Source organism: Mustela nivalis (assembly GCF_964662115.1).
Source record: "Mustela nivalis genome assembly, chromosome: 12".
Classification (NCBI taxonomy): domain Eukaryota; kingdom Metazoa; phylum Chordata; class Mammalia; order Carnivora; family Mustelidae; genus Mustela; species Mustela nivalis.
In genome coordinates this window covers 79,584,979-79,594,252 of record NC_139031.1, presented here as the reverse complement: position 1 = coordinate 79,594,252, position 9,274 = coordinate 79,584,979, and the positions used below count along the sequence as shown (strand labels likewise).

Here is a 9,274-nt window from a genome sequence, read left to right as displayed (position 1 = left end):
TGAAATTCAAAAGAAATGCTTAAAATGAATGACAGGGGAAAATGTCTTTTACTGGTCTGTTGTTCATGTTTTTCATCGTTCTTTGGATGAAAACCGCTACGTGCATTACTACTTTCCTGCAGCCTGTAGGAAGTATTCTGAAGTGAGGAACGGGGAGGTGCCCGCAGGTGAAGTGACCTTGTGTTTTCTTCGGGTTCCTGGAATCCTAAATTCTGCTGGGTTAAGTGTGATTCTCTCCATCATAAACAATGAACTGTTGTCAGGAAAAAGGAAATAGTCTAACTTAAGTGCAGGGAGAATAAAAAATGAAATACAGTTTTATAAATAATTAGTGTTACCGTTTGTTGTATTGTAGCAAAGTGCAGAAATTGACTAAGCCACTAAAAACTTTTGTCTTTTACTAAAGACAGTCTATGCCCCTGGTTTCCCCATGAACTTTCTAGCCACTTCTTTATGAAGGCGAGTAAGGTGGATTCTGTTTTGTGTCTTCTGAGGAATTTAGCTGTGTGGAAATTGAGTAACACTTTAAAGAAGGTGCTTGGTGGTACATTGTTAAATTGTTTAAAATGTTTTGAAATATACCCAGAGACCTTTGTCACACAAACACTATCATCTGAAAGAGGAAATGACAGAAAATTGGCAAGCATCATTGAGGGGCATAGCAAACAGCTTGGCTACATTCGTCAAGGAGTCCAGAGTGTCCCCAGATAGAAAAGCATTGTTCAGTGCTTGTGGAGTTTAAAAGCAGAATAAGAACAGTGCTTTAAAAAAAAAAAAAAAATAGTTTCATCTCTTAATGTTGTTTTTCTCATTAAGTCTTCCAAATATAAATGTTACATTTTTTCCCACTTTAATTTTTAGGAAATCAAAAAATATTAGTAGTCATGTCATAGTTTTAAAAATTAGGAACACAGTCTAAACAAAATTCATGTGGAGGCCCATTTTGTCCTATTCTGGAATCTCATTATTATTCCATTTGAAATGTAACAGATTGTAACATTGTAAAGTGTCCTTCCTGTATCTCCATCTAGGAAGATTTAGAAACGAAGTAATAAGAGTTAATTTATTCAGGACACTGGCTCCATAGCATGGACCCTAAACACAGTATCTTTATAGAACAAGCATAAATTTGCAATAAGTGAGTGGGATCTTTTCAACAAGTGTTGTTACTTTAAGAGTTAACCCTAAAACAGCGAACCTGATGGAATCAACTGTCAGTCACTTATTTGTTGTTGCATTCATTAAAATATACATATGAGTATTTATTCTGTGTCAGACACTGTTGTAGGCTCTAGAGAACATGATTAACGATATTGTGCTGGATATTTATAAGGATCCAGGATCTTTCTTCAGGTGCTTGTTCTCCCCCCCCCCCGACCCCCTCACCCACCAGGTTCTAAATTTTGTTTATATGGAATGAAACTTGTTTTTTAAAAGATTTTATTTATTTATTTATTTGACAGAGAGAGAGATCACAAGTAGGCAGAGAGGCAGGCAGAGAGAGAGAGAGAAGCAGGCTCCCCCTTGAGCAGAGAGCCTGACACGGGCTCAATCCCAGGACCCTGGGATCATGACCTGAGCCAAAGGCAGAGGCTTAACCCACTGAGCCACCTAGGCACCCTAGAATGAAACGGTTTGATGGAAGTTTCAAAAAACCTGTTAACTTAGTAAATGATAAAGATGTGGGATGATTTTTGTGGACACTTTCCACACCACTACACACAGACCCCATAATGAATCATCTCTCCTGAAGAAGACGGGCTGGACAGGTGACTACTAACTTTACAGAACTGGAAGGAAGAGACTGGGCAGAGTTACTTCCTTTGCTCCCTCCTAACTTCTTGTCACTGCCCCTACAGATGAGCAATGCATTCTTAAAAAGCTAAGGAACTAACAGAATGTAGAAAACCCTTCTGGAATACGATCACATAACTGTATGTGTACTCTCAGCTTTGGGTTTGATAGCTCCTTAGGCTTACTTTGTGATGAACTATTTCATCTGAATGGGGGAACCAACACTCCTCTAAACCTTAGATCTGTCTCTTGGAGGGAAAAGGAAAGACATCGAGTTTCTCTGGAAACTTCTAGTTTCTGGGAGCTGTCTCCTTTTCAGAGCTGCTTGGTCAAAAGTTAAATCTAAGCTGACACATGGAGGGGCAGTTACAGAGCAGGACACAAGCTGTGATAACTATAATGAACAGTGATTAAACCTTCACTGTGTCCTCTGAGTTGGCCCTTTGGCGAGGCTGTAAACTCCAAGGAGGCAGGGGTCATTTGTAACTGAGCATCAGCGCTGCCCTGTGCCTGACACAGATTAAGCCCTTGATAGTTAGATTTTACTCCTTTATTCAATACTAAAAGTTTTACATCTAAATCTTTCCTAACCCAAAATGTTCACCTTCCACTAAGCGCTCTGACTAAAATTTTCAGAAGTTTTAATCATTTAAATGCATCTCTTATGCTTGGTGCTTTAAAAAAAAAAAAAAAAACAACAAAAAACAACAAAAAACACAACCAAATGAGTACAAATCTCTACCGCAAAGTGATAGATCTGTGCAGTGTTTTGTGTGTGAAATCCTTAGGTAGGCACTTTCAGAGAACGTTACCACGACGAGCACCACTCCTCCCTTCTCAGCATGACTGGGGTTTTGTTATTCTGTCATACAGGGTAGAATATCTGTTAAAAATTGAATTATGAAATGTAAAACCCAAGTATTCTGTAATTCACATAACACAATAATCTCCCAATGGGTCAAGTCTGTGAAGTTCATTTATTTCCCAAAATGCCACTGATTTCTTAATCTTCCTCCCACCTCCCCCTGTGTGCAAAACTCAGATATGCTTGTTTTGACATTCAGTCTGCAGTCTTTACTCTGTGTACCAAGTTTTGGAGAATAAGAGAAAATCTCTCTTACTTCTATCCGTTCCATTCTCCGCAGGGTCCAGTAGACATCTTCTAGATTTGCTAACCCGGCCCCAAGTACAGATTATGATTCCTTCACGTCTCACACACTTAATGGGAAACCACAGCAAAGAGAGAATCTGTTGTTCGCAAGCCTAGTCACACAGAACCCCAGAATCCTCCCTTGGGGTGGAAGGAATGGCTAGCTGGAGGAGAGGCATAATCATCCTCTGTTGTCTTCCTCTTGGTCAGGGGACTTCCTTCGGTTTTCCAAACCTCTGTATTGCATCCTTATCCTGCCCAACTCTTATAATCATTCAGTGACATTTTATGTTTTACCCAATGAAGTCAGGAAAAAAAAGATTAAGCGGGGAAAATGGTAAATCCTGGTACTCAGAGGCACACTGTAGGAAGCTCACTGGGATGATGCCCATTATCTTCTCCACCCCATTAGTATTCCTCTTAAGTAACAGAGGTGCCATTTTGTTTTTCTCTCTCAAATCTCCCACACAGAACTTCTGTACATAGTAACCGCAGGAACATTTCTGAAGCTGAAATCCTGTAGAATAAATAAAAGCAGTTGAAACTCACTGAATGGTCTTTTGTGAAAAGAAAACGACTTACTAATTATCTCCCATGGCAAAGCAACAGCTAAGAAGCTTGGCTTTTTTTCTGAGGTTTAAAGCTGGAAGTCGACTTTCGGCAGCCCTCCCAATGTTCACAGTTGCTCACAGCAGAAGCTGCAAACCTTAGAAGTGGGAAGAGTTCTTAGCATACTCTTAAACCAAGATCCACTGATTTTATAAATGAGGACTCCCAAGGCCCAGAGATGTTAAATGAGCTGTTTATGCCATTGCCTTTGAAGTGCAATGGCATAAACAAAGCACAGGCTTTGAAGTGACAGTCCCCTGTTTCCTGGTCTTCGGTTTTTTAGGGCCCCATTCCCCATCAACACCTACTAAGTGACCTTATCAGTTTTTATAGTTTTGCCAATAATCTACACATTCAAGAGAACGCAAGTCTGTATCTCGCGGCCCCAGTGCCTGCTGATCAAGGTCTCCAGGTGGACACTTTGTATCCTGTGTTGAAAGTATCTGACCCCTTTAAACTTCTAGTTTTGTCTTCTGTTTCATGATGTGCATTTTACGTTCAAGATTCAACTGGAAGCAACCCCAGGATAGGTATGTCACTTACTATGCTTGGATCGATCCTCTTGCTGAGTAAAATAAATGTACATACATAGACTCTGCAAACACTTCTTAAACAAATGAATAGGTTGAATCGGTAATTATATCCTGCCAGTGAAACCAGAAATTATAACCACTCTGATCGCAATGATGTAAAATAATTAGTATTTAATGAGAGGCATTATAAACTGTTGGTGGAAACACTGTCTCTGTAGTCCGATGGAAGAGGTGTGAAATTTGGATCTGCCATTTCCCTCAGCCATGACCCTGGCAAAGTTGGTAAACCTCTCTGAGCTTCTACTTCCTCATCCGTAAAATGGGGATGATGAAAGTACCTACCTCATAAGTCAGTTGCTCAAAGTCAGCGAGTTACTGCATGCAAGGTATTTACGCAAGTGCCTTGTATGTGATAAGTGCTTAGAGGGATTAACTATTGTTATTTCGCATATTAATTTAGACATGGGTAGTGTTAGCCTCATTTTAAGCATGAGTAAACAGAGATTAGGAAACGGGCCCGGGATCTTGCAGCTAGTTCAGTGAAAATGGCATAAACCTAACCTCATCCCACACCCACATCTATTCCTAGTATTTCCTCTTCATTCTTTGCTTTCTTCTCGTTACTAGAGCCTGAAACGTAGGACCCCTTCTTGATTTTTTTTTTTTTTAACTTTTACCTAGCTAATGATTCCGCAAGGCTGAGCTATTCCTGCTACTTTCTAAATATCTCTCCATCTCTACTAAATATTTCTGAAATCTTTCCCAACTACTTCCTTCCAGCCACTACTTTAATTCAGACCATATAATTTTCTGCCTGGGTTATTTTCAAAAGATTCCTCTGGGTTTCTGTCCAATCTGTTCTCCACATCGTGCCAAAGCCATCTTCCTAAACCTAGAATTCATTATGTATGCCTTCCCTAAAATTCTTGAGTCGCTCTAGATTGTTTTCAAGAGAAATTCCCAAGAGAATGAATTCCTGGTTCTTCAGGCACACAACTCAGTCTGGTGTGGGTTGTGGTAGGACTTCGCGTTGTCATCTGTCCCTGTCTCTCAAATATCCCGTCTTGTCTTTCCAAAACCCATATCTGGTAACCAAAGCTTTCTCAAATAGCTATATTTACTCAGTATGGTTTTTGTTTGTTTGTTTGTTTTTTGGTTTTTGTTTTTTTAAGATTTATGTGTTATTTTATAGAGCTCAAGGTGAAGGGGCAGAAAGAGAAGGAGAATCTCAAGCAGATTCTGCTGAGCAGGGAGCCCAATGGGAGATGACAGATGGGGCAGGTGCTTGATCACATGACCCTGATATCATGACCTGAGCTGAAATCAAGAATCAGAGGCTTAACAGATAGAGCCATCCAGCCACCCTGTCAGTGTGTATTTTCTTATGGAGATTATATATATTCACATATATACATATATAATATATTTATATTATTTATATATAAATAAATTTATATGTACTTTATATATTTATAAATGCATAAATATACTTTATGCATTTATAAATATATAAAGTATATTTATATATAAATAAATAATTGATATAAATAATATAAATATTTATATAAATAAATAAATACCTTTTATCCATTTTACCCTTTCCCACTTGCTTTACCTGGACCTGTATTATATACCTCTCAAGTAAGCTAACAATTTTTTCACCAAAATGTCCTTCATCACCCTTCCCCAATCCACTATTCTTCTCCCAACCTCGGTGTACGTGTCACAGTGTAAAATAATTTACAATTATTTATAAAATTGTACAAATACAATTATTTGTAAAGAGACAAATGTATCTTCCTAGCCATGCCTTGAGCTCCTGGAGGGGAAATAGCAGCTTTTTGTTTTGTTTGTTCTCCCATTTTTCCCAGTCAGAAGTCCAGACTTAGACTACCTCAGACTACCTTTACTCTTGCAAAGGCTACAGAAACATTTGCCAGTGTCACTGGAGAAATGAAAGTCGAAGTAAGTGAGAAGCAAAGTTAATGATTCAGACGATGATAGGGAAGTGGCTTCAGAAGTATTCTGGAGCTTTCAAGAATGAGGAAGAGTTTGATAGGGGAAGTGATCCAGTATTAGAACCTGCAAAAGTGGGTGCCTGGGTGGCTCAGTTGATTAAGGGACTGCCTTTGGCTCAGGTCATGATCCTGGGGTCCTGGGTTGGAGTCCAGAGTTGGGCTCCCTGCTCTGCAGGGTGTCTGCATCTCCCTCTGACCCTCCCCCCTCTCATGCTCTCTCTCAAATAAATAAAGTCTTTAAAAAAGAAAGAAAGAAAGAAAGAAAGAACTTGATAAAGTGATTGCAAAAAAGCCTGAAGCAAGAATTTGTGTATCTCCTGGGCTGTGATGTGGTGAAGGGAGCGGAACCAGAGCTGGGTTCAGGTTGCAAGCATGACCACTCAGCAGGTGCTTGCTATGTGGGCAAAGGGTGAAGGGCAAGATAAGATTAGGGAAGGACAACACTGTGATGGCTGGGCCAAACTCAGAGTCCGCTGGACAAGCAAGGGAATGTTGGAAACTAGAGAGTGAGAAGTATTATGTCCCACCACTCCGCTCAGTTTTGACAGCTGCCTCAATCGGACTTGATTTAGCACAGTAGGTCTCAAAAAAATTGGTGTATATGTGAATAACCAAAAATGTTTAACTCGGTTCTCATAATGCCTGCTTTTAAAAGATCTGTTGTTATGTGGCGTAATTAGCCTCGTCATCACCATCGGCATGAGGTGATGACCATGACCGCTGTTTCTTTTATCTCCTTTCACATCCTATACTTCCCACCTTACTGATTACCATTAAAATTTGATCCCTTAATATACAAACTTTATCTTAATCCCTTTAAGAGGTTGTTTAAAATCAACCTACTATTATCTTGATAGCCCTTTATTGGGAGAGTCATTGGTTCTCTAATTATATGGTGCTGTTTCTAGGCTTTGTGGCAATCAGAATTGCATAGTATCTTCAGTGTAGTGGCTGAGACACCTCTCCCTTAGTGGGATTTCAACATACTTGGGACGCCTGGGTGGCTCAGTCATTAAGCATCTGCCTTCCGCTCAGGTCATGATCCCAGGATCCTGGGATAGAGCCCCACATTGGGCTCCCTGCTCAGTGGGAAGCCTGCTTCTCCCTCTCTCCCACTCCCCCTGCTTCTGTTTCCTCTCTTGCTGTGTCTTTGTCAAATAAATAAAATCTTAAAAAAAAAAAAAAAAAGACTCAACATACTCTTCTAGCTTCTCTTGAAGCAGAACTATGAAGCTCTTCATTACTTCAATGTCCTTCAGCTCCTGATGGGTTTCTCCTCCCCTGCCCTGGCTTATGTGTCTCATCTTGACCTATTCTTTTATTCTCCATTTGATACAGTTGCTCTAACCTCCAAATCATTGTTTAATGCCACTTTGCAAAACTATTAATCATCTCTCTTGTTCCTCATCACCATAGTATCTTCTAATTTTTCTTCAAGTTCCATTTAGTCTTCTACAACACTCTGGGGAACCGTGGTACTAAATCTGTCAGAGCCTCCTGATACCAGGGGCACGAGAGCCAGGCTTTTGAGATAGTTCATAGTCATTGTGTTTTTCAGCCAAAGACAAGCAGGAACACACCTGCAGTTGAACAAGTTGAGTTGATTACTCATTGCAGAGGGCAGAGTGTACCACAGGGAACCAAGGGTGACTCAGATAGGTGTTTGAAAGATTCTTACAGAATTTGGATTTCGATTGAGTGATTGGGTGGCAGAGGGCAGGGAGAGAGGGCAGTGGCAAGGAAACAGCTTTGCCCTGAATAGAATATTGTTGGGAAGCAGGGTAGTTTTACAACTGGGTGTCTAATACAGCTAATCTAGGAAGAGGCAAGATGAGACTGGCAGAGGCTGTAGTTGGCACAGAAACAGCGATAACCTTTATTAGCTGGGAAAGGGGTTGCGTCTTATCTTAGTGTTCATAACTGGTCTATGTTTATTTATTTTTAAAAGATTATATTTATTGGAGAGAGAGAGAGAGAGAGAGGACACAAGCAGGAAGGAGGGGCAGCGGGGGAGGGAAAAGCAGACTTCCCGCTGAGCTGGGAGCCCCATGCAGGGATTGGATCCCAGGACCCTGGGATCGTGACCTGAGCAGAAGGCAGACACTTAACCAACTCAGCCACCCAGTGGCCCCGATGATTGGTCTATATTTAGACACAATTACAGAGTGTTTTGTTTTTGTCATGACCCACCGTGATCATAGAGTGGCCATGTCTAAAGCTGATATTTGTGAAATTGTTCCTGTTTGACAAGCAGATACTAAAGCCTGGCTCTTGAGTACCAGGCCAGTGTCCAGAGACAGCAAGACCTACCTGTCACATAGCAGTGGGTGAGGTCCTGACATCGGGGGCGGTTTTCTCTTTCTCGTGTATTCTTTGTTATTTCACTGATGAAACCTACTTCTATGAAGTCCACTTTCCGCTACATTGGTGATAAGATTCTAATAGAGCTTCTTTGTAATTTTCTTCCTAAGCCCTAAGGTATGGTCAATGCACTGAGATTTTTAATACAAAATTTTATTTATTTTATGCTAGCTTATTTTTTTATAATTTTATTTATGATTTGACAGAGAGAGACAGCAAGAGAGGGAACACAAGCAGGGGCAGAGGGAAAAGCAGGCTCCCTGCTGAGGCTCCCTGCAGAGCCTGATGCGGGGCTGGATCCCAGGACTGTGGGATCATGACCTGAGCCACCCAGGCACCCCATGCTAGCATTTTGATAGTTAGTAAGAACCACAAGGGATCAATCTGTGTAACTATAATGCGTACCAGTTTCGGGAATTGATTCATTTCTTTGCACTTGTACCATGAAAATGAATTTGTTATGTAAATGAAAAAATATATCATTGACCGATGTGAAATAAATGGAATAAAATCTTAATTTCACTTAGTGAAAGTTACTTGTGAAGAAATTAGAGGGTCTTTCCATTTAGTGCATAGGGGAAGAGCTTAATTAATCAGATTGCAGAATCTTGGAGTTGAGAATTACTATAAATCAAAGTATTTCTGGAAATAGATCTAAGTTGAACTTAAATAAATGTGGTTAAAAATAAATATGCCAAACTTCTACTTAGATATTCTAGATGCCTCCTGAAATAAACGGCATAATCTTACTTTTTCTTTTACATAATAGACTATCATTGTAAGTTTTGCTTGAAAGAATATCTAGGAAG

At 40.1% G+C, this 9,274-nt stretch overlaps 1 protein-coding gene across 1 annotated transcript in view; it reads left to right on the top strand.

The window, feature by feature from the left end:
• CD36 (CD36 molecule (CD36 blood group)) overlaps nt 1–9,274 on the top strand; it is a 79,668-nt gene that overhangs the window by 1,882 nt on the left and 68,512 nt on the right. The gene's annotated exons all lie outside the window — the stretch shown is intronic.